General features: G+C 47.9%; 2 protein-coding genes and 1 non-coding gene across 3 annotated transcripts in view; 2 read left to right on the forward strand and 1 right to left on the reverse strand.

Annotated features, from left to right (window-relative positions):
* The window catches only part of LOC144258216 (uncharacterized), a 970,182-nt gene that overhangs the window by 758,115 nt on the left and 185,994 nt on the right, over window positions 1–26,073 (reverse strand). The window lies entirely within an intron of this gene.
* Window positions 1–26,073, forward strand: part of LOC144258305 (uncharacterized) — a 79,172-nt gene that overhangs the window by 25,840 nt on the left and 27,259 nt on the right. The window lies entirely within an intron of this gene.
* On the forward strand, window positions 4,755–4,826 carry TRNAE-CUC (transfer RNA glutamic acid (anticodon CUC)). The gene has a single exon. It is a non-coding gene; the product is annotated as a tRNA-Glu (tRNA).

The raw sequence follows: 26,073 nt of genomic DNA on the forward strand, positions 1-26,073 counted from the left end.
ACCTCACACACACACACAGAGTGACAATAAACTCAATTAACTGAGCTACCAACACACTGCACAGGAATGAAATAAACAACTTTATGTTCAAGGAGTTCGGTGCATGTAAATAATATTAAAAATATGTTTTGGGCAACGCATGGAAAAGTCATTGTATTGTACAACCCACTTGATATAGTTAATACACCACATAATATTTAACGATTCAATATTTAATCTTTGGTCTACAAATAATAACTACTGATAAATGGTAATATAAAAAAGGACCTCGAATTCCTTCATAATTTGATGGGTTTTGGAACTTCCAGGCATATTGGCTAGAATTTTCGAGACACAGATTGTCAGAAAAACGTAACACGCTGAGTGCTCCACCTGAAACAACAGCAAATACTGTTGCCTAGGTAGATAGATACATTGCAAAGAGCAACAAGTATCAATGTGGAGCTGAATCTGCAAAAGGGAAAGATTAATCTTGCAATTCAAATAATAATGTATTAATTATTATTATTATTATTTATTATTATGTCACAAAGGACCGTGAATTCCTTCATACTTCTATCATCCTCAGGATGTTGCTGTGAATTCAGAGACATGATTGTTTTCTGGAGCAGCCGTTGCAGTTTCAAAAGGAAATGCAGGCAGAAAATGAAGCAGGGAGGGTTGTGATGGGGCGCATGAAAGGAGAGGAGGCTTGTTTCTCTTGAGTTTTCTTTCCGTTGCTCTCGTGATCCTGATGGAGGAAGCGGAAGCTTAATTTGAGTTTCTCCCCACTCCCCTCCTTCTGTCGGCGGTGTGTGTCTTCACCAGGAGTGCTTCCACCAAACGAAGAGGGGCAGTGTGGGGGGGCTGAGAAACGTGGCTCTTCACTCCGCGCAGCTGCCAACTGGGAGCCCAGCTGCCCCCAGGGCTCTTGACTCCCCACCTCCTCCCTGGAGTGGGACCCGGCCACCTGGGCTTCTTGCCTGCCTGCTCCCAGCGAGGAGTGTCCCAGAAAAGTTTGTCTTTGTCCCCAACAGAAGCTGGCCCAGTCAAAGATATTATCTCACCCACCTACGCGTTTGCTCGCCATACTACCTGAGACAAGCGGAAAGAGACTCAAAGCAGAGAAAAGGGAACAAAGAAGTTGAATTCCTAGCTGAAAAATGGGCCCCTTTGTCAGCTAGAGGCAATCTCAGACGATTCTGGGACCTCTTGTGGCGATTGCTGGTTTTGAAAAAAGCCACGTGTTATTTAGACAATATTGCTTCCAGTATATCCACTGAAGCACATTTATGCCTCACGATTGCTGTGTATCCAAAGAGATTCATTCAATTCGGCACACAAGTGAATAGAGATGGGCAGCTGGAGTCAGCCAGTTCTCCCACATTCTCAAAGACTTTGGTTTTTAAAAAGGCCCCTTTTTTGTGTTTATAAGGGACAGGGCACAAAATGGCTAGATAATAAGCTATTGGGGTGAAAGTTCTGAGGTTTTTTTAATTTGCAGTGAAGACTGAATGGAGAATTGTGTCGAGAAGTTTCTTTCCCTGACTGAGGATGGAACCAAGGCAGCATCAACGAGACTCCTAACCAGTAGACCAAGGGTACTCGACAGGTGTACCACGGGCCAACTCTAGACAGCCAGAAATTTTTAATGGACCCTGAAATCTTTTTATTTACTTATTGTTATGATTTTTTAAAATTATTTTCTCTGCAGTCTGGACCTTGATTATATCTCGACCAAGGAATTCAGACCTTGACAAAAAATAGTTGACTAACCCTGCAGTAGACTGTAAGGGGGGGCAATGTAGGGTTTTTTGGTTCAGCTCCTCTATGCTTTCTAAGGCTACTTTCTCTCCAGTTTAGGAAATGGTCCACTCCCCATTTCAGAGGGGACAAGAACAGAGAGTGAAGGAACCCCTATGCTCATAACCTGAGCTCAAGGAAAAGCTTTGAAACAAGCTCAAATTATGCTTTAGGTTCCTCCATCAGACTACCAAGAGCAACACAAAAAAGGAACAATCCTCCTCTGCTTTCATTTACCCCACCGCATCCCTCTCCGCTTCTTCTTCCGCCTACCTAGTGGCTTGTCCAGGGAAACCACTCCGCTGATTATAATTTTGACATAGAAAGCCAGGGAGGGGATGTGCTTCCACTTGATGTGAGCAGATAGCATTCTGACCCAGTGTCTATAATCAGGTTTCTCAGCTTTGGCTGGTCCCGGTTTGTTACCTCTGCGCAGGCAGGAAGCAGCCAAAGTGCTGACCCTCACATCACATGGGCTCTGGGATCATGATGTTTTGCACAGCACTGGCGAGTCCATGTTTCGTCTCTTTGTCCTCCTCAGTAAGCCGGACCCTTCCCCACAAATGGTTTCCTCTGATGCTGGAGGGATCGAAGTACCTGCAGGTTTCCTTCACTCAGCTTTATTTTCCTGCATTTCTTGTGTCTTGTATTGCTGTGCCAGGGAGCTGGCAGGGAAATGCCCATGGGAAAGTGAAGTCAAAGTGAGCTTTCTTGGTTTGGCGCTTTCCTGTGTTTTGTCTCCTGGTGAGAAGGGGAAACTGGAGGAGCTATCGTAGCATTTCTGACGGATATTTGAGGTAAAAAAGAAGCCATTGGTGTTCTTTGTGCTCCTGTTCTTCAAAGAGAAATGCTGAAATAGCTGACGCAGTGGCTACTGAGAAAGCTCAGCTAAACAGGCGAAAAGCTCGCCACGACTGGTTTTTGCAGTGTAGGTTATTACCACGTTCGCTTCAGGCATGAAAGGCCTCCGGGTCATCGGGCAGAAACAGTGTCTTGTTTTGCTTCTGATTATTTTTCTTTTCATTCCCTCCAAGTTGTTTATCAAGCTTTCTTCCTCATTATTTTTTCCTTTCATGAAACTTTAGGGTCGGAAGGTGGGGATTACCCTGAATTTTGAGGGAAGGAATAGACCATAAGTTTGGAGATTGCCAGCTACTTAACAAATATGAGCCTTGAAGAATCCCTACCCTTTGTCCTCTGCCTGCTGGTCTAGTGGTTAAAGTTTGGGGCTCTCACTGCCGCGGCCTGGGTTCAAGTCCCGGTCAGGGAAAAGTGACTTTACATCAAAACACCTTAATTGAGGGGGGAGGGATAGCTCAGTGGTTTGAGCATTGGCCTTCTAAACCCAGGGTTGTGAGCTCCATCCTTGAGGGGGCCATCTGGAGCAAAGATTGGGGATTGGTCCTGCTCTGAGCAGGGGGTTGAGACTAGATGACTTCCTCAGGTCCCTTCCAACCCTAATCTTCTACAATTTAGCTCCCAGAAAGCAGTTTCCCCTCTTTCATTTCTTTTAAGCTAACTACAAGCAGCCTCATGTCCCCTTTTCATGTCAGAAACGTCTATTGACTGATGATCACATTTCCCCTCCTTTCCTGTCTAGGCAGGGTCGTGGTGTGAGGAATGAGAAAAGAACAAATGGAAATTTCCAAGCCAGCCTTTTAACAGACAACTTCACATTTCCTTTGAAATAACACTGATTTCCTTTCAGAGTGGTAGTCGTGTTAGTCAGCAAAAACAATGAGGAGGACTTGTGGCACCTTGGAGACTAACAAATTTATTTGGGCGTAATCTTTCCTGGGCTAAAACCCACTTCATCACATGCATGGAGTGGAAAATACAGCAGGAAGAGATATATACAGAGTCCATGAAAAGATGGGGGTTGCCTTAAAATCATAGAAGATCAGGGTTGGAAGGGACCTCAGGAGGTCAGCTAGTCCAATCCACTGCTCAAGGCAGGACCAATCCCCAATTTTTGCCCCAGATCCCTAAATGGCCCCCTCAAGGATTGAACTCACAGAGAATTCTTTGAAATGGGCCACCCTGATTACCACTACAAAAAGTGATTTTTCCTCCTGCTGATAGTAGCCCATGACATGCTAATGAAGAAATAGCTGTGATTTAAAATCTCCACTCAGAAATGGTGAACAACAGCAGAACCCAAAGTAACTGAAGGAAGGGCAGATGATCACAGTTAGTTCATTGTTTAAGTCAATATTGTCTCAGATGTTCTGGGGAGAGAATTGCATGGTAAGTGATTTTGCATTTTTGCAGGACATCACACCCCCTGGGGAGAAGCTCCTCAAAGAAAATGTGGCCCCAGGAGTGTCAGAGAAGGGAATCACTGTTTGCCTTACGAGGTGTGTGAGGGAAACCTGCAGGGACTTAGATTCCTCCAGAGTCTGATGAAACCATTGGTGGGGAAAGTCTGGGGAAGCCGAGTAGGACAAGGAGAGGTAAAAAGGGCTTGCAGCTCTTGTGCAATCCCCATGCTCCCAGCAGAAGGGTCCAGGGGGTTCAGCACTTTGGCTGCTTGTTGAGGACACAGAATTCAGAAGATGGCGAAACTCAGAGCCCTGTTACATGGAGTCAGAATGCAACCAGCTCACACCAAGGGAGAGCAAACTCCCTCCCTTGCTCTCTATGCCAAAGTTCCTATCAGCTCAATGTCCTTCCCAGAAGAAGGCCCAGGTCGGCTGCTGAGAGGGTTGCAACGGGGTGAATGAAGGCAGAGGAGGATTGTTCCTCCTGGGTTTTCTTTGTGTTGCTCTGTGATCCTAGTGGAGGAAACTGACCCATCATTTGAGTTTGTTTCAGTGGCTTGGGTTGGGCTCCAGTTGTGACCCTGAGCACAGGGGTTGCTGCCCGCTCTGCTCTTAGCCGCTCAGGGAATGGACAAAGAAGCAGTTTCAGAAATTGGACAGAAAATAGCCTAAAAGTGTAGCACAGCTGAGAAGAACAGCATTATCCTCCTCTCCCTGGTGGTCTAGTGGTTAGGATTTGGCGCTCTCACCGCCACGGCCTGGGTTCAATTCCCAGTCAGGGAAAAGTGACTTTACAGCAAAACACCTTAATTTATTCTTCACTTGCAATTTTAACAAATTGATGGTTTTTCCCTGATTCCCCCATCTTCTACGAGACGTTGGCAAGGGCTTTGGAGACCATATCAAAATCAAAGCTTCCCACTGACTAGGAGCAGAATGTGGGCATGTTTCCACTGTGCACCTAGATGTCCACAAATAGACAGGTGCAAATTAGTCACAAAGAGCTCAGAAAAGATTTAGGGGATGACAATCTCACTCCCTACGTACTTACATGGGGAACAATACTCCAATCTAACAGACAAATGTATAATGTGAGCCAATGGCTGGAAGTGAAGCTAGACACATTCAGATTGGAAATAAGGCGTGCTTTCTGACAGGGAAGGGAATTAACCATTGAAAATCTTACCCAGAGTCCTGGTGGAGTCTCCATTCCTGGAAATTTTCAAATCAAAATTGGATCTATTTTTTTTTAAACAGATCTGTTCTAGTTGAAAAGGAATTCTTCGGGGGCAGGTGTCGGGCCCGTGCTAGACAGGAGGTCAGACTGGGTGTTTACGAAGACCCCTTGTGGTTTTAAAATATGGGAAACAAACCCTTAAATGACGAACGCTTTATTCTGTGAACCAAAAAGAAGTGCTTCCCCTGGCTCTTTTTCTCATTTTGTAAACAAGGGCTTGGAATTTCAACTCTCAGTGAAGCTTTGCCTTTAAACTGAATTAGGTGAATTTTCCAGCTCTTGGTCCTCTGAGTCTAAGGAAGAATCCCTGAAAAGCAGGTGAGGTTTCAGTTCAGAATTTCATAGGTTAATTTGATGCCATCCAAGAGTGAACACTTCGGTAGGGAACAAGTGAGAATTTGTTGACCGAGAAAAATTCCTGGTGAAAATTAGCAAAGCTGTGGATATTTTTAAACATTCCAGTGAATTTACACATGAAGATACAAACAGAGAGAGAAACACAGAGAGAGAAAGAGAAAATCACACACTGCACAGGCCCATGCAGGCATTAACAAAAATCAGACCCACACACAAATCCACACAGCACACAGAGAATCATAGAATAACAGATTCAGAGCAGGCTGCACATCAGGGACAGGAGGACAGTGAAGAAATTTGGCATCATGTGACCTCCAGAAGAAGAATGGGAAGCGTCCAGGAACCAGCAACGCCGGTACGGAGACCCTTTGTCATGGGGTTTGGGATATTTCTGGACCACGCTGCACTCAGAGGGACCTCCTCATCCCGTGCCAGCTGGAGAAAAGAAAAGGGTCCAGCCAACTCTCCTGTTACCAACTGGGAACCACCCATCCCCCAAACAGGGGGAAGCCTCTGGCTTTGATGGGTATTGAATATATGGCTAGTCTCTTTTATCAGCAAACATTTTTAACAGAGAGAAAGGAGGGAACAAATGATTCTCAAAGGAGAGGGAAAGATGATCATTGTTGCAGGGGGGTTCATTTCCCAACCAGGATGGAGAAGGACTCAGGGCGACAGGTTCCCCCCAAGGAAGGACAAGTTGCTGGGATTTACAGACATGGGGAACAGCCCCAAACCCAAGAGGATTTTTAATTGACATTTGATAATGACATTGTAAGAGGGAAACCTGAGATTTGAGATCAGTGTTCAGAAATGAAAGGGAAAGGGTGGAAATCTGAGGGATTTTGGATCCATTTATGCAAATTATAGAGAGGGAAGTGGAAAATGAGAGGGATTTTATAGCAGTTGTTGATAGGAGGTAAAAGCTGAGTGTATTTCCCACCACTATTTGGTCAATGAATAGAGCGGAAATGGGCAACGTTGGCAAACGTTTTAGATCCGTATTCAGGAATCTGAGAAAAGGTGTCAATCTGAGATTTTTGTCGTAATTTATAGTTACAGAGACAGGGAAAGCTCTCAGGGGCATATTCAATTAGAAGTAGACAACTAGAGTAAAAGTGGGGCAAACGTTGAGGGTATTTTTTAGGAATCTTTGAGACCTACAGAGAAAACGTGTCACAAACTACACAACTGAGAACATGGGATAAACGCCAAGACCGGGGGGGCTTTTATGTGGCTATTAAAGAACTAGCTGGAAAAGGGGGACCGTTTGTGATATAAAATCCAGCCTGTCCAATACATAAACAGGGAGTGATGGTCCCCCTGTCCCACGGCCCCCGCTCACCTGGGCAACAGCGAGCCCTCTGAGGGGCTGACTGAAGGGGGCGGGGGGGGGAGCTGGAGGGCTCCCTGGGGGAGGGGAGGGGGCGGCAGTGGGGGATGGGCAGGTGGGGGGCAGAGAGTCACTTTCCTGCCCCCCAACCAGCGCTCCCCCCCACCGCGGGGTCTCCCACTCACCGGGGCGGGTCCCAGCTGGACAAAGCCCCCCCCCCGGCCGGGCACGAGGGGGTTAATGACGGCCCCCCCCCGCACAGACTCCGGAGGGGAGCCGCAGCTGCTCCTCCTACAGATCCGACAGGAGGCAGCACCCGGTCTGCTCCAGGCCCCGCCCCCAGTCTGCTCCAGGCTCCGCCCCCAGACTCTGCCCCTCCCCGTTCTGTTCCAGGCCCCGCCCCCGGGAGCTGCCTCGTGTCGGGTCTCTCGGAGGGGCAGCTGCGGCTCCCCTCCGGGGTCTGTGCTGGGGGGCCCGTCATTAACCCCCCGTGCCCGGCCGGGGGGGGCTTTCTCCAGCTGGGACCAGCCCCTCGCTCTGCCCGCCCCCGACCCGGTGAGTGGGAGACCCCGCGTGGGGGGCAGCGTTGGTGGGGGGGCAGAAAGTGACTCTCTGCCCCCGGCACGGCTGGGATTGGGGGGGGCAGAGACTGGGGCGCGGCGGGCGGGGTCCCTTGGGGGGTGTTGGGGGGAGAAGCCGGAGTTGCGGGGGGTGGGGGTTGAACTGTCTCTGTGCAGCCAGGAAATTCCCGGGGGGGAAGTGGGGGGCGGCGGGGGAGTTAATTGGATCCCCTTCCCCCCCCCCGGGCACAAATGCCCCCCAGTTTTCCCCTTTTCCCTCCGGGTAGCTCCCACGTGGTTATAAACTCCCCCCCACCCCCCATTGATCCGCTCTCTCGTCTCCCCTGATCTCTCCCCCCCCGTCTCTCCCTCCTCCTCACATGTCCATTGAAACTCCCCTCCCGTGGGGGGGCGGGATTTCCCTCCCCCCCGTTTTATCCGCAGCGATTTGTCCCGGTGTCGGTGGGAAGTTGGAGCCCGGAGCCATCCCCCAACCTGGCTGCCCCGGCGTGGGGGTGGGAGGAGACGCCGGGTCTCTGCCGGGGCGGGGAAGGGAGGGGACGTGTCCCCCATGAGGCTGCCCCCGATCTCGGCTTCCCAGTCCCACTTGCTGCCCCCCAACTGCAGCACCGTTGCCCCCATCCTCCACCTGCCCCCCACCTGCCCATCCCCCACTACCGCTTCCTCCCCTCCCCCAGGGAGCCCTCCAGCTCCCCCCCCGCCCCCTCCAGTCAGCCCCTCAGAGGGCTCCCTGCTGCCCAGGTGAACGGGGGTGGGGGGGGGGACGATCACTTTCTGTTTATGTATTGGACAGGCTGAATTTTATATGACAAACGATCCCCCTTTTCCAGCTAGTTCTTTAATAGCCACATAAAATCCCCCCCTGTCTTGGCGTTTATCCCATGTTCTCAGTTGTGTAGTTTGTGACACGTTTTCTCTGTAGGTCTTGTTGCCGGCACCCAGTGCCCAGAGGCTGAACAACAGCTTGAGTTGGTTCCTTACCCGGTGTGCTGCACCCAATAATCACAACGGGGTGGAGAAGCAGAAAAGTTTATTTGAAGCTTCAAAAAGGTACAGGGAGATTTGAATCTCAAATCCTGTACAACAAAGCAGGAAGTTACACAGGCTTTTACACATCCTTTTTTTTAGCATACTTATTCAATAGTAAGCTGCTCCAAGTATCCATAGAGCCAGCCAATCCAGTTCCCAGCTAGTTCCCTGATTTTCTGTATTATTTGTTAAACTATATATAAAGCTGCTTTATTTAGCATTGTTTTTTTATATTTTTTTTGTTTGGCCTTGCTTAGTTTTAGGCAGTTTGACTCTGCAACATACTGTTGCAGATTTTTAGCATAACTGCTGTGTGTGCCTCCAGGCGGAGGGGGGGGGGGGGGGGGGGGCAAGGACACTTGGGCCTAGCGCGAGGGGGCTTCATTGACACTTGTGGTTTTTTATTTTTTGGAGTTACTTAGTGGCCGTGCCCCAGTGTTCCCAACAACTTCCCCCTTTGAGAATATTTAATAGCCTTGGCTTTGAGTTTTTTTATTTGGGTTATTTATTTTTTTATAATATGATTTTGTATAAGTATTTTGTGATAGCTTTGAAGAGAATGACTTATTAATTTTTGTAAAAGGGCTTTGATATATGATATTGCATAGCATAATATTAGTAATACAAGCAATATAGGAAAGAGAATTTTTAATAGCAGGCTAAATAAATTATTAAGCTAAGACGACAAACCTTAGCTTGAAAACAAGGTTTGCAATTAATTGTTTTTTGGGGCAATATAGGCAACCTGTGCTTTGGCTTGGGCATGGGCTTTAGCTTGTATTATTTTTTTATAGATTTTATAATTGTTATTATTTATATATATATAACATTGGAGCTTGATGAGGGCATAAATTTTTTTTTGGGATGCTAAGAGATAGTTTAAAGCCAACTTGTTTTGGAGGGAAAAGGTTTTGAGCTGTTGTATTTTTTTATTTAATATTTTTATTGTTGATTTTAAATTATTAATTGAGTTTTTTAATTTTAAGGTTATTTTTTAAGTATTATTTGTAGTTTTATAGTATAGTGGTTTATGCATGCCAGGGCTGGCCTGGTAAACAGTGGCGCTATTTTTAGTACAGAGCATTTTACTAGTTTTTTGGTTGTGAGGGGATTTTTTATATTGCTTTTTAATGCTTTAGTTAGTTGCCGCAGGGTTTTTTTTTTGTGACTTAACAGAGGTGTTTTGGGCATTTTTAATTTTTTTTTGGGGCAGTGTGGCAGTTATGGAAAGATGAGGAACTTTATGAGCTATATAACAGCTACTTGTTTAGTTGGCTGGCAGCACTTTGTAAGCTTTTTGGCCACATATAGAATAGTGACCTTGTAGGGCCCAGTAAGGATTATTTTTTAAGGGGATTTTTGGGATATTTAAGGCTGCTTTTTTAAATAGTTTATATGCCCTTAGGGGGGCATTTTATTTTTTTGATTGGGTATAAGTGGGGGCATTTTTAATTGTGCTATTTAAATTATATTTGCTATAGGGACTATTATAAACCTATTATTGGCTTGCTATATTGGAGATATTAATTGGACGGCAAGTTACATTTTTAAACTTTTTTTTTGTGGTAAGATTATTTGTAAGTGTTTTTTTAAAAGGGGAGGAACTATTATATTTATATTGTTGGCTTTTTTTGTTGGTTTTTATTTAATATTTATTAGCTTACTGTGTAATAACACAGGAGCTTTTTTTTATAGGATGCTTATAGGGATTAGATTGGTTTTGGGTAAAACATAATATTTTTTTTAGCGAGTACTGCAACTGAGTACTCCTGGTCCTGATAGGTGGCTTGCTGTAAAGAGGTCTTGTTTCAGAACGGTGAGTTTGGTTTTTTTTTGCTTTTTGGTGGTGGCTAATTCTGCTAGAGTCAAGGGCAGCATATTAAGGGGCATTCCCGTTTTGGGGGATAGTGAAGTTGGAGCACACACCCAGCAATCAGTCTGGTTTGTTAAATTAGTAACATGGTGCGCAAGCAAAACAAAGGAGTTATGCTCCCGATATGCACAGTTTGGAAATATCAATACAGAGAATAACAATGTTATTTAATTAATTATTATTAGAGTTTTTTTAACCCAGGGTCTCCAGTACCTGGGTGGGCCCATTTTAGCATTAAGGTGCCCGCTATTTGTGTTTTTTAAACAGTAGCTTTAGCCCGAGATTGTTACTAGATGAGGAGTTAGCAGGTTGGAAGGTCCACTGTCCTGCTGACGAGGGGGCAGGTACTGCCTTCAGACGAGAGTGATGGGTCCAGTTTTTGTGTCGCTTGATTTTTGCCGCTGTATGGGAAATCAGCAGGACGGTACAGGGTTTTTTTTACCTTTTTTGGAGAGGCTTGTCTTTCCAGGTGCGAGTAAGCACAGAGTTACCGGGCTGTAAGGAGTGGACGGGAGAGTCCACGGGGAGAGGCTGGGAATCCTTCGTATACCTGTGAAGAGACAAGAGAACAGCAGACAGGGAACACATATACTGTGACAAAAAATCATTACTCAACTTTTATTTCCCTGACAGAACCGGGGTGCCATGTATAGGCCATGCCCTTTTAAACATAATTTTAAAGTGACTGAGCCCTAATTTACTCTTTGGGAGAACGCGGATACGGAGTAGGACGAGGGGCAAAGAAAGCATCATGCCATTGCAGTGAGGCTTCTTGGCACATTTTGAGAGATGCCGTTTAAGGGTCTGATTGGTACGGTCCACGACACCACTGGCTTGCGGTCTCCAGGGCGTATGGAGTTTCCAGGGGATCTGTAAGGCATGTGAGATGCTTTGAATGATTTTTGACGTGAAGTGTGTCCCATTGTTAGATTCCATTTACCGGGGGAGTCTAAAGCGAGGAACGATCTCCTTAACAAACTTGAGGGCCACTGTCCTGGCAGTGCAGTTACGGCAGGGGAAGGCTTCTGGCCATCCGCTGAACCGATCCACTATAACAAGGAGATGTTTGAACCCTTGGGTCCGGGGAAAGTCAGTAAAGTCTATTTGCCACACTCGTCCAGGGCCCGGAGTGGGTTCTAGGGTAGCTGGTGGCACAGGATGTCCCGGTCGGGGGTTATTCTTTTGGCAGACTAAGCAGTCCGCTTGTACCTGGGCAGCCAGGGGTCGGAGTCTGGAAGTGATAAAATATTTTTTTATTAGTTGGATAAGTGCTTTTTTGCCAGCATGAGTGGTTTGATGTAGTTTCTGCAGCACCGGCCGGATCAGGCCCTTTGGTAAGAGGACCTTCCCTTCTGGGGAATGAAGCCATCCCTCCTTTTCCCGGAGATTGAGTTTGTCAGTTAGCTGTTTTTTTTTTTTCAGAGGACTGAGGGGTTGGAAGTTCCCCTACTGATGGGATAAGGGCATGCATATGGGTATTCTTAGTTTGAGGGGATGGCAGGGTGGCAGCATGCTTAGCCTTTTTATTTGCCCGGGCGTTATTTTTGGCCACATTTTGATTTTTTTTTTGATGGGCTTTACAGTGTACCACTGCTACTTTTGAGGGGAGTTGTACGGCTTCTAGGAGCCGGAGGATTTGGGGCCCATACTTGACTGGGGAGCCTTGGGCTGTCAGCATTCCCCTTTGCTTTTATAGGCCAGCATGAGCATGCAGCACACCAAAAGCATACTTTGAATTAGTAAAAATGTTGACCCGCTTTTTTTTTGACAGTTTAAGTGCACGAGTCAGGGCTATTAGTTTGGCAAGCTGGGCAGAGGTCCCAGCAGGCAAACCTTCAGCTTCCACAGTGTCATGGAGGGTCACAACAGCATAACCCGCCCTTCTTTGCCCATTTATTACAGTATTGCTACCATTAGTGTACCACTTATAATTTGCATTTGGGAGAGGTACATCCTTTAAATCCGGACGTCTGGAGTACTGGACATCTATGATTTTTAAACAGTCATGTTTTTGTTTCTTTGTTTTTGGCAAGAGGGTGGCTGGGTTAAGGGAGGGGCAAGGCTGTAAGGTGACTTCAGAGTTTTTTAACAGCTTAGCCTGGTGCCGAGCAATCCGAGCCTGGGTGAGCCAAAGCCCTTCCTTTGCATTCAATAAGGCTCGGACCATATGGGGAGTATAGATTTGCATAACCCCTCCCAATCTTAGCTTCTTGGCTTCCTTAAGCAATAGGGCAGTAGCTGCGACCGCCCGTAAACATGCCGGCCAACCCTTTGCAACCTGATTCAATTGCTTAGAAAAATAAGCCACAGGACGCTTCCATGCTCCTAACAGCTGTGTGAGTACTCCTAGGGCCACCCCCCTTTGTTCATGTACATACAACTGAAACGGCTTAGAGAAATTTGGCAGGCCCAGAGCCGGGGCTTCCATTAATTTTTTTTCTAGGATTTTAAATGCTCTGTTAGCCTTTGGGGTCCAATAGAAGGGGTCATGATTTGCTCCTTTTACACAGTCGTACAGGGGTTTAGCCCACAGTTCAAACTTTGGGATTCATATCCTGCAAAAGCCTGCCATACTCAGAAATGCCCTGAGCCGCTTACGATTACTTGGGGTAGGAACTTGACAGATAGCTTCCTTTTTTTGCTTGAAAGCTGACGCTCCCCTTGCCGTATGTGAAACCCGAGGTACCGTACCTCTGGGAGGGCAATTTGAGCCTTACTCCGTGCTACACGATATTTCCGGAGTCCAATAAAATTCAGGAGGCTCACGGTGGCTTTAAGGCAGGGTTTTTGGCCCACAGTGGCAATTAACAAATTATTTACATACTGCAGAAGGAGAGCCTCCTTATTATTTCACTCCTGTAGGTCCCTGGCCAGAGCCTGGCCAAAAAGGGTGGGAGAGTTTTTAAATTCCTGGGCCAACACTGTCCAGCAAAGTTGCTTTTTAACCTTTTTTTGGTCCTCCCACTCGAAGGAGAAGATCTCCTGTGATGGGGTGGCAACTGGGATGGTAAAGAAAGCATCTTTCAGATCAAGGACTGAAAAATGGGTATACTGTCCCCCTATAGAAGCCAATAAGGTGTACGGGTTAGGGACAAGAGGGTGCAGAGTCTTAAGCCGTTTATTGACTGCCCTTAGGTCCTGTACCAGCCGATACGTGCCATCAGGCTTCTGTACGGGTAGAATGGGAGTGTTCCAGGCTGACTGACATTCCCGGAGAATACCATACATTAGGAATTGCTTTATAGTTTTATGTGAACCTTTTTTGGCTTCCCTTTTGATTGGATACTGTTTTACTTGCACTGGGCTTTTTTCTGGTATGAGCTGAATAGTAATAGGGGTCTGGTGGGTGGCTTTTCCTGGAATCCCTGATGTCCACACGAGGGGGTACACCTGGTCTTCCCACGGACTTCATTCTGGGGCTTGCATGGCTGAGGGCTCAACTGCAAGGGTCATGATTCAGGCATTCTCAGGGGGTAAGGTAAGGGTTATTTCGTCCTCAGTAAAATGCAGGGTGGCACCGAGGCGACAAAGTAGATCCCGTCCCAGCAGAGGTGTTGGACACTCAGGGAGGTATACCAGCTTGTGGGATATAGGCCTGTCTCCCAAAGCACATTCCGCTGGGGCATACACTGGGCACTTGGTGTCCCTGCCTGTGGCTCCCACCACAGTAAGGGAATCTGCTACTGGCAACTGAAGAGGCTGATTTACGGCAGTTCGGGCCGCTTCAGAGTCCACTAAAAAATTTATTTCTGAGCTTTTTACCCGCATCTTTACTCGGGGTTCCGGGGGTAGGGTGGTCCGTCTCCCCTGACACCCCTATTCCTGCTCCATTATTGCCATCATGGGGCACCTCCCTTTTTTTTTTTTTTTGGGCACTTATTTTTTTAGTGTTCCTCCTGTTGACACAGGGCACACTGGTTGTGACCCAGTCGTCTCTCCTGCAGGCCCGGACGGTCGCGTCCACGGCCCCTTCCTCCCCGGCCACTTTTTTTAGTGCCGGCCTGTACCGCTGTTACCATTAATTTTACTTGCTTTTTTTTGTTTGTTTGTTTTTTTTAGACTATAAGCTTGGTTTGCAGTTTTTAAAATTTGTGCCATGGTTATACCTATTAAATTTTTTTTTTTGTAACTTTTTTTTAATATTAGGGGCTGCTTTGCTTGTAAAAATTTCCTTAATAATTGATTTAGTTGCCTGATTATCGGGGTCTGCATTAGTGTTCTGTCGAAAGGTGTCCCGAATACGCTGTAGAAAGGCCCCTGGGCTTTCTTTTAAATCCTGCATTACTTCATATGGCTTTGCCCAATGATTATGTCGGACAGCCGAGTGACGGAGTCCATGTAAAAGCAACTCCTTATAGGAGGTAAGGCGGGTTATATTCCCATGATTATTTGGATTCCACCTGGGGTCTGCTCGGGGGACTTGTGCATCCGGGTCAGGGACATTAATACGATCCCGGTCGTACCGTCTCTGCGCTTCCTCCCTTGCCTTGGACACAACCTGTTGTCTTTCAACCTCAGACAATAGGGTTCGCAGGAGGACGTTACAATCATCCCAGTCCGGCTTGTGACTACTGAGGCACCCCTCAAAGACTGATATAAACCTGCTTGGGTTGGTGGAAAACTCTCCTGCCTGTGCTTTGAAAGCAGCCAAATCCAGGGGATTAAAGGGCACATGAGTATAAACCTGCATAGTTGTGGCAGGACGCCTGTCTGATCCAGACCGGGCGACTTTAGTTTCGGTGATTAAGGGGTATAGGCCAACCATTGGGGACTTACAAGGTGTGGGTGTAGGGGCCGAAGGGGACACCGGCTCTGCCATTACAGTGGGGGTGGGGGTCTGGGGACTAACATTAGCTGCTACCGAACCAGTCGGAGTCAGATTACAGTGCTGTAAAATATCTGGTCGAGTACATAAAGTCAGAAACAAATGCGCATACATATGTTCATTCCATTTTTTTGTTTTTTGACAGAACAGGAGTAACTGAAGGATCGTGTTGTAATTAATTGACCCTCCTGATGGCCACCACTCCTGGTCCTCTAGTTGATATTGAGGCCAGTCAACTGTACAGAATTGTTTTAATTGGCTTTTAGTTATCGGATCCGCACCAAATACCTTCCAGTTTGCTAGAATGCACTCTAGGGGCGTACACCGTGCCCTAACCTCTGAGCTCTGTCCCTGTCCCATACCTACAGGGTAACTCTGGGCGTCCCCAGGTTCCAACAGAGCATATAATCCGGATTTCAAAAGGTTCCTACCTTATCCAAGGGACCGGTTCTTCACCGTGGCCTGCAGCTGCTCCTCCCCCACGTCTAAGGGACCGGTTCTTCACCGCCGTCCACAACTGCTTCTCCACTATATGAGTGCGTTGCACCGTTGTGCCCTCCGGGGTCGATCAAATCGCGTCTCCTCCGAGGCCCCCGATGAACTCACCGGTGCGCGCTGGGCGTCGGTTCTCGCCGCAATCCTCGACCTCCAGGAGGGGTCCGGGCAAGGCTAAATTGCAGCCTCGAGCCCACCCAGGGACACCAAAAGCTGTTGCCGGCACCCAGTGCCGAGAGACTGAACGACAGCTTGAGTTGGTTCGTTACCCGGCGTGCTGCACCCAAAAATTACAACGGAGTAAAAAAGTAAAAAAGTTTATTTAAAGGTTCAAAAAAGTACAGGAAAATTTGAATCTCAAATCCTGTACAACAAAGCAGGAAATTACACAGGCTTTTACACATTCTTTTTTTTAGCATACTTATTCAATAGTAAGCTGCTCCAAGTATCCATATAGCCAGCCAATCCAGTTCCCAGCTAATTCCCTAATTTTCTATATTATTTATTAAACTATATATAAAGCTGCTTTATTTAGCATTGTTTTTTTATATTTTTTTTGTTTGGCCTTGCTTAGTTTTAGGCAGTTTAACTCTGCAACATACTGTTGCAGATTTTTAGCATCACTGCTGTGTATGCCTCCAAGCGGGGGTGGGGCAAGGACACTTGGGCCTAGCACGCAAAGCTGCTGCAAGTGCCTCCAGGCAGGAGGGGGGCCAAGGACACCGGGGCCTAGCGCGAGGGGGCTTCATTAACACTTGTGGTTTTTTATTTTTTTGAGTTACTTAGTGGCCATGCCCCAGTGTTCCCAACAGTCTCAAAGATTCATAAAAAAGTTTGCCCCACTTTTACTCTAGTTATCTACTTCTAATTGAATATGCCCCTGAGAGCTTTCCCTGTCTCTGTAATTATAAATTACGACGAAAATCTCAGATTTACACCTTTCCTCAGATTCGTGAATATGGATCTAAAACGTTTGCCAATGTTGCCCATTTCCGCTCTATTCATTGACCAAATAGTGGTGGGAAATACACTCAGCTTTTACCTCTGTGACGAAGTGGGACTGTTCTTAATGTTTCCTCTGAATAGTGTGGGGGTGCCTCAGTTTCCCCTATGAAGTTCTTAAGTATCTAGGGGGTGGGATAAGGGTGTATGATCATTGCAGAGCCCTAGAGGGCATGTGTGTGCAGGAGTGTGGACACAGAGAATGGCCAACACCCTGTTTCCTGGCCACTGATGGCCTGGGCCCTTCCCCCCTGCAAGGTGAGAGCTAAAGGGTTGGAGAACAAAGGAATCAGGTGACCTCCTGGCCCGGGAAAGGAACAAAGCCCAGAGGAGGAGGGGTGGAGGGAGTTTCAGTTTGGGGCTGGCTGGGACATGGAGTGAAGGGCAGACGTGGCTGTCTGGCTCACTGCCCCCTCCCCCCCAAAATGGCCCCAGCTGAGGGGTCCTGTTCTCTGCACCTGCAAGCTCTGTTTTAGACCATGTTCCTGTCATGTAATAAACCTCTGTTTTACTGGCTGGCTGAGAGTCCCGTCTGACTGCGGAGTTGGGGTGCAGGACCCTCTGGCTTCCCCAGGAGCCCTGCCTGAGCGGACTCGCTGTGGGAAGCGCACGGAGGGGCAGAGGAGGCTGAATGGTCCGAGGTCAGACCCAGGAAGGTGGAAGCTGTGTGAGCTGTGTGTCCTGCAGACAGGCTGCTCCCAGAAAGGCGACTGCCCCAGAGTCCTGCCCGGCTTCATGGGGAGCAGTTCCAGAGCATCGCCCAGGGACTCCGTGACAACCTCCTATCAACAACTGCTATAAAATCCCTCTCATTTTCCACTTTCCTCTCTATAATTTGCATAAATGGATCCAAAATCCCTCAGATTTCCACTCTTTCTCTTTCATTTCTGAACACTGATCTCAAATGTCAGGTTTCCCTCTTACGATGTCATTATCAAATGTCAATTAAAAATCCTCTCGAGTTTGGGGCTGTTCCCCATGTCTCTAAATCCTAGCAACTTGTCCTTCCTTGGGGGGAACCTGTCGCCCTGAGCCTTCTCCATCCTGGTTGGGAAATTAACTCCCCTGCAACAATGAACATCTTTCCCTCTCCTTTGAGAACCATTTGTTCCCTGCTTTCTCTCTGTTAAAAATGTTTGCTGATAAAAGAGACTAGCCATATATTCAATACCCATCAAATCCAGGGTCCTCCCCCTGTTTGGGGCATGGGTGGTTCCCAATTGGTAACAGGAGAGTTGGCTGGACCTTTTTCTTTTCTCCAGCTGGCACGGGATGAGGAGGTCCCTCTGAGTGCAGCCTGGTCCAGAAATATCCCAAACCCCATGACAAAGGGTCTCCGTGAAGGGGGGCTTCCCGCAGTGCAAAGCTGTAGCCAACTCTGGGGTGGATCCATGGTGGCCATTATTTGCTCGTGACAGAGTATGGAAATGTCTTACTTATTTTGGCCCTCCATGGCTTCCCTTCTCCTGTTAAAGAGGCGTCCCCCCGGGCTCCCTCTGCCTGTGTGACTGGCCAGCAGGGGGTGGTGATAACTTTCTGTCCACTTGTCAGACACTGTGAGGGAACACTGTTGCTGGGGGGGTGCATGTCTGTGTGGGGAGATTGCAGTGGGAGCTGAAGGGGCATTGTGGTAGGGGGAGGCCTAGTCAGGTTGGTGGGTTATGGAGGGTTTGGGGTTTCGGGGGGTAGTTCTGATGTGCCCAGCCCTAAGGCTATGGGTCCTGGAGGTGGGTATTGCTGGGGGCCTGTTGGCTGCAGACCAGTGGGGGTGGGGGTCTCTTGGCAGGTGGGGCAGGGGATTAGACGCTGCCTGGTGCTGTGCCAGGGGCTCTGTCTGGGATTGCCCAGCTGGCTCCTGGGACCATTGCCATGCCCAGTGCACAGCGCTGTGGTGGGGCGGTCCCTGGCGCAGAGTGAGGGGTCCTCCTGTAAAGCGTCAGCGGGTCCTGCTGGCCGGAGGAGGGGGTCCCAGGCAAATGGCCTGGCAGATCCTGGTGGAGGGCAGGTGGGGGTCTGTAGCCAGACAGCCAGCCCCCCCCACGCCCTCAGACCAGCATTGCTGGAAACACAGGAGGAAGCCGGAACAGGGCACTTAACATATATTCCAGCACAGCCTTTGAAGCTGTGAAAAGCACAGGTGTGCTGATACAATGTGCCTCTGGGAACAGATACAAGGATTAAGCTCACAGCAGGCAGAGGCCCTGTGACAGACATGGCTCTTCGCCCCTACTAAATAGCGTGATGCACACACACCAACATCCTAGGTGGGAAAATATTTACCCTGATAAAAGAAATGTCCAGTAGTTGACACTTATTGTTTCTCTCCCTTGCAAGTGTAAACTACTCTTGCGAAAGCTGGCATCACCCAGACAGACCAGCCTCAATTTGGCATAAGAAAGGAGAAAGAGAATAAAGGAGTACAGAGGTATAAGTAGGGGACCTACAGCACCATGATTTTGGAGTGCTTTTCACTATCTATCTGCTGGTCAGATAAGTGACAGCCTCCCAAGGCTTCTGCAGCTAAGAGGGTCCCTAAGCCTTGTCCCTTATTCGTCTTTCTGCGGAATTGAGTGACCGATCCTGGCTTGGCACCGCTGGAATCGAGAGATGCAAGGAGGGTAAGAAGCACCCACACCTGATCTCCTATCTTTAGTGTACACATATTTTGAAATAGAGCTCTATACTTTGTTTTCTTTCTTTGGGATTGTGGCTTCAGTTTTGTAACTTGTTTGTGTGTGGAACATCTCTACATTTAAATAAGTAGGCACTAGCAATTTTGTAACCACATGATTAGAATCTAGCTTTATAAATTTTGGTAACCATTTGTGCATAAGCCTGACTTGTTTTCTCTGGTTTACTGTAAAGCAGCCGACACAATGAAAGAACCTCAGCCGTTTTGGCTCTAAAGCCTGGCCATGAGGTGAGAGTACTAAGAGCCTAGCGTTGAGTTGTGCCGCCTCCACGGGGCAAACTCTTGGGGCACCTGTCAGTCAATCCTGGCTGCCCGCTGCGAAGGAGCTCTGAGCTCTAGCAGTTAAAGTCACGGGTGGTTAGGACCTTGGGGCATCCGTCAGCCTAGCCCGGGCTGCCCGCCGTGAAGGGACAGTGAGTTCTAGCAGTTAAAGTCACGGATGGTATAAACGGGCATAGCTGGCACCTCACCAAACATCCTTGGCCGTCGGCTAACAGTCGTGTGGCGAGCAAACGAGCAAATGAGTGAAGAGCCCCGTTTCTCAGCCCCCCAACACTGCCCCTCTTCATTCGGTGGAAGCACTCCTGGTGAAGACACATTCCGCCGACAGAAGGAGAGGAGTGGGGATAAACTCAAATTAAGCTTCCGCTTCCTCCATCAGGATCACGAGAGCAACGGAAAGAAAACTCAAGAGGAACAAGCCTCCTCTCCTTTCATGCGCCCCATCACAACCCTCCCTGCTTCGTTTTTTGCCTGAATTTCCTTTTGAAACTGCAACGGCTGCTCCAGAAAACAATCATGTCTCTGAATTCACAGCAACATCCTGAGGATGATAAAAGTATGAAGGAATTCATGGTCCTTTGTGACATAATAAAATAAAATAATAATAAATAATTAATAATAATTAATACATTATTATTTGTATTGCAAGATTAATCTTTCTGTTTTGCAGATTCAGCTCTACATTGATTCTTGTTGCTCTTTGCAATGTATCTGTCTATCTAGGCAACAGTATTTGCTGTTGTTTCAGGTGGAGCACTCAGCGTGTTATGTTTTTCTGACAATCTGTGTCTCGAAAATTCTAGCCAATATGCCTGGAACTTCCAAGAACCGTCAAATTATGAAGGAATTCCAGGTCCTTTTTTATATTACCATTTATCAGTAGTTATTATCTGTAGAGCAAAGATTAATCTTTCATTTGTTTAGATCCAGCTCTACGCTGATTCTTGTTGCTATTTGCCATGTATCTATAGCTATCTAGCTATAAAGGGAACCAGTTTTTGCTCTTGTTTCTTTCTATTTGTACACTGCAACTTTACAGCCCAAGCCGCATGATCCTGATTAATGTGACACTGGCCAGCCGTGGTTGATTCATTGCACTGTAGACGTATCCTAACGTTATGTCTGCACAGCGATTAAAACACCCACCTTCCGCCGTTCGCCACGAGTTTTCAAAGATAATGGCCAATGGCTCTGCGATCACAGCCGCCAGTTCCTTTAGCACTCTCGGATGCAACTCGTCCGGCCCCATGGACTTGTGCACGTCCAGCTTTTCTAAATAGTCCCGAACCACCTCTTTCTCCACAGAGGGCTGGTCTCCTCCTCCCCATGCTGTGCTGCCCAGTGCAATAGTCTGGGAGCTGACCTTGTTTATGAAGACAGAGGCAAAAAAAGCATTGTGTACATTAGCTTTTTCCACCTCCTCTCTCACTAGGTTGCCTCCCTCATTCAGTAAGGATTTTCATTCTCAGACACGGTGCACAAAGCACGACTCAACCCTCGGCGTAAACTGAGTGAGCCGCCCACAGATTCTGGCAGCCCCAATGAGCCACTTGGTGTGAGAGCTTGGACCTGCCCTTGTCCAAGAGGGAGGGGGTCATCTGCGAGGGGACTGCACCACTGACCTATCAGCCCTTCACACCCAAACTTTCAGTCACTCTATTATCAGTGCCTCTGAGTGTAATTTAAACAACAAGAACGGCTACACTGGTCTAGACCAAAGGTCCATCTAACTCTGTTATTTGTCTTCTGATAGCAGCCATTACCAGGTGCCTCAAAAGCCACTCCTGGGAGTTGAACCCAGGATCTCCTGTTTAGAAGACAGGTGCTTTAAACCAGCTAATGCATGGTGCTTTCCTCTGGCTAACGTATGGTGTCTGCCCATACCTGACTCCCTGCCAACCTGCACTGGGCCCTGACAAGCGTTTCTTGTGTTTCGATTCTGTAAAGCAGAGAAGCGGGTGAAGTTTTACTCCCAAGGTGTGTGTGTGATTCTTTGGACAGGTCTATCTTACAAAATTAAGTCAGTAACAACATTACTTTGGGGTGTTAAAAATTTTACCTTCCCTGAGCAATGCAGTTATATCAGCCTAATTCCGGTGTAGATAGCACTGGGTTAACAGGAGGACTTCTTCCCACCCCACTCTGCCCCTTCGGCTGACGCCTGCTGGTCCACGTTTCACTCGCTCCTCTCTCCCCGAGGCCTCCTTGCCGGCTGCTCATTCCTCTCCGCCCCCTACCCCAAGGTCTGCCCGCCACCCACACCTCTCTGACCCCTCCCCTGAGACCCACCATGGCCGCCGTTCCCACCTCTCAGCCCCACCCATGAGACCCACCCAGCCTGCCACCCGTGCCTCTCCGTCCTGCCCTGCCCACCACTTGCACCTCTGTGCCCCTCCCCTGAGGCCCACCCTGCCCCCCTCTTTCTTCATGCTGCTGTTGTTATTCCATGACACATTAAAGATGGAATGAAAAGCTGAGTTTCCTCCAGGGTGAGGAAAGGAAGGAGACAACAACCCCCTGACAAAGCTCTGTGCCCCACAGAAAACCTGCCCCCTGCTATTACAGTCACTGATGTACTGGGGATATGACGGGAAAGGGACTGTCTGAATTATCGAGGCAGGAATTTTACAACAATCTACAGCAACATCACTGGCCACAAACACACTCTCCTCATGCTCCAGCCAGAAGGGAAAAGAGCAGGAATTCTTGTTGAGCCCTGGGCACACTTACACAACAGCACAGCAGTGAGTGTGTTGTGGATGCTGGTCTGAGGAAACAATTGGAAACGATCACTCAGTGAGAACAGAACTAGAGTGTCGTGAGAGCGCTCTATAAAGCAAGTAGTTGTGGCTGAGTGGTTAAGGTGATGGACTCGAAATACCTTGGGGGGGTCTCCCTGGGCAGGTTTGAATCCTGCCAACTACGGAGGAAGTTGTGGCTCTTTAGTTTCAGTGCCTGAGCATCCTTGGCCCCAGTGGGAGCCAGGCTACGTCTCTACACGACAGAGTTATGCTGCTTTAGTTAAAGCGTTTTAATTAAGCCGCTGTTGCATGTCCACACTAGGCTGCTTGTGTCACCGGAGCGCATCCAGGCTAGCAGCTCTTGGATCGCCACAGAGAGCAGTGCATTGTGGGATGCTATGCCGCTGTGCAACTGGCCGCAGGGTGCTTTGGGAAGGGTTTGCAGTGCCTCGTGGGCAGCCACACGAGGCAGGTTTCTCTGTCCCATTGTTCCATGGGCATCCGACTCGATTGCCAGCTGCTTTTCAGCTGCCGTGGGCGTGGTGGGCAGAGAGTGTGTGTGTGTTGGGGACAGACAGTGTGTGTGTTCGGGGAGCGTGTGTGTTGTGGAAGAGTGAGTGTGTTGGCACGCTGTCCCTAAGTTCAGACAGCTGCTGGAAGCAACCAGTCCTGAGTCAGGGGGAGGGGGACACCCCAGTCCTGAGTCAGGGAGAGCGGGACACCCCAGTCCTGAGTCAGGGGGAGCGGGATAACCCAGTCCTGAGTCAGGGAGAGCGGGACACCCCAGTCCTGAGTCAGGGGGAGGGGGGATACCCCAGTCCTGAGTCAGGGAGAGCGGGACACCCCAGTCCTGAGTCAGGGAGAGCGGGACAGCCCCGACATCAGCCCCCACTTCCCGCACTGGCTCAGCACCGCCCAGCAGTCTCTGTCACATACACACACTCACACACACTGCTGCCTGCCTGGCTGTGTGTCAGGGTGCAGGACGAGGGGGGTTTAGAGGGCCATGGGCCCAGCACTTTTTAGCAGCCCTAAGAACGGACGACGGAGGGGGGAACAAGGTGGAGCCTTGGGGGAAGAGGCGTTCTGTGGGTGTGGCCACAACCAAGCAGTGCAAATCCACGTCAGGTGCAAGGAAGGAGGCCCTGAGGTAACAGCGAAGGAGATACTGAGTGGGGGCTGCTGTGGGGAAGCGGCCCAGGGAATTGTACACGTCCTATTTCCCAAAAGTCAGCTACCATAGCTGCTACTATTAGGGTCCCTGGGCTGGAGCCCAGAGTAGAGGGCGGGCCCGGGCTCCCCCCTCCCCTCCCCTCCCCTCCCCTCCCTGATTAATCATGGATACTGGGAAACAGAGATTGTGCAAGGGAGGGTTGCTTCTCCTCACCTCCCTTGCTGGCTTATGATGGCTCAGTAAGCTGTGGCCCTTGCCTCTAGAGAGAGAGAAGGGCTACGTGGAGGGTCACAGTGAGCCTCTGAGGCTAGCAAAATCCACCAGGAAACGTGGGACCCATAGAGAGAAGGACAGAGCTTTGTCACAACATGAACTGAGCTATACCCTCACACCCTGATATAATAGAAAGACCAGCACAAAAAACAGAGAAAGGAACAATAAGATACTAAAATAACAATGGTTGGAACTCTCCATTTCTCTCAGTCTTTGGGTGGATGGGTACTAAGAGCTGTAGCTACAGTTGAGGAACCAGGCGATCGGACAGCTGGCTCAGCCCTCCATACTAGTACCTCTCTCACATATCGGGAAATGGGTCAAAATTGGAATTCATGTCATGACTCACTTCCCATAGGGGTCAGTCTGTCTCAGGCTCTGTCTATACTTCAAACACTGGAAGTATTCTTCTGAAAACCTAACACTGTCTACACTGGGGCTGAGGTCACATTAACTACTTCTCTCAGTGGAGTGGACTTTTCACACCCCTGAGAGAGGTGGCTACGTCAACATCGCTTTTCAGCATAGACCAGACTTTAGATGGCTTATTGACCTAAAAGGTAATGGACTTCAGCCTTTTCCTTGGTGGTTGAGGACTGCAACTTTCCTACCTGCTGAACCCATCCTATGACAGATGACTTTCCTTTGCAAATTAGGGAAGCGGGGAAGTCAGTGACCCTTACAGTCTAAATGTAAGAACTTGTAAAAACTTCTACAAATTGTCTCTTCGAATAATTTTGCTTTCACTAGAAATAGACTTTGAAACTAAGCAAAATAAGTTCTATTTGAAACGCAAAAATTTAAAATCTATACTGGGCCAATATTCACTTCTACACTCTCACACACATTCTTCCACCCCAACCATTGGAGTGAGGTTTTCTACCAGAATTCCTTACACTACAGGGGGTCAATTAAAGCAAATTAACTTTTCAAGATCACCTGTCACTTCCTGTATGACTAACAAAATGAAAAAGGAGACACTTTGTTTTACAAAGTGATTCAGATTATCACACAATTAATCTCCTACTCTTTAACCAATAAATTCATTTTCATTGGAAACAATAACATATTCAAAGAGCTCAAGTTCTTGTCATATGAGTTCATTTTCTTTTAATCCCCGTTGCCAACAACTGAATCTTGGCTCTAGTTCTGGTTTGTCCCAACGTAGGTCCCAACCAATTCTCTGAGTTCATATATCGCTGGTTCTTCTGCCATGTGTGTTGGTGGAAGGGGTCTCCTATGAGGGAATGTTTGCATCACGAGGAAAAAAAAAAAATCTCTCTTTTCACACTTTTTAATCTTTCAAAGTAGGAGGAGGTAGAGGAGAAGGGATGTAAATGCATAAAACACAAGAGAAAACTGTCCTACACTAAAGGCATTTATCGGTATAACTATATTGCTCAGGGGTGTGAAAAGTCCAGAGTTGAGCAATGTAGTTACACAGCCCTAACGCCCTGTGTAGATAGCGGTACGTCAGCAGGACATATAGCTTGAGGGGGCTGGACTAATGAAGTCCGACGGGAGAGATCTCTCCCATTGGCTTAGAGCATCTGTAATAGCATGCTACACCAGTGCAGCTACATTGGGGCAGCTGTGCCAACATCAGCTTTATTGTGAAGCCGGAGCATCAGACACAAAGCCAGAGAATCAGGACTCAACATGCGAGTATCTGGAAGTCTGAAATTGGAACCGGACACGTTCGTTGCCTCACTGGTTACCATCATTTCCACAGCCTGAAAGTCCTGGTTTCTGTGAAAATAGAAAGAATTATATTGAAAGTAGAATTCATTAAAGAAATGCTACTTGAAGGGTTTGTTGAAATATAGTTGTCAAGAAGAGAAACATTAAGGAGTGTGAGACAATGGGTCCTCAAACTAATTAACTTAGAGCTCCTACTGAGCTGGGAGATGGGTAAACATTAGTATGCAAGTAAGATATGTATGTATATTTGTCAGTTGCTGCTTCCTTTTGTCTCTTATGTTCAATTGGCTTATCTGTATAAACAAGTTAGCTTGAGCCTTTGCAGGGGGCTCACATATCTGGGTGCATTGGCAAAGTGCTTTGCTAATAAACAGAGTGGTCTGACAAATTATGTGAGTCCTGAATCTGACTTTGACATTACCCAATCAGGCACCC

The sequence above is a fragment of the Eretmochelys imbricata genome, chromosome 28, assembly GCF_965152235.1.
Source record: "Eretmochelys imbricata isolate rEreImb1 chromosome 28, rEreImb1.hap1, whole genome shotgun sequence".
Taxonomy (NCBI): Eukaryota; Metazoa; Chordata; order Testudines; family Cheloniidae; genus Eretmochelys; species Eretmochelys imbricata.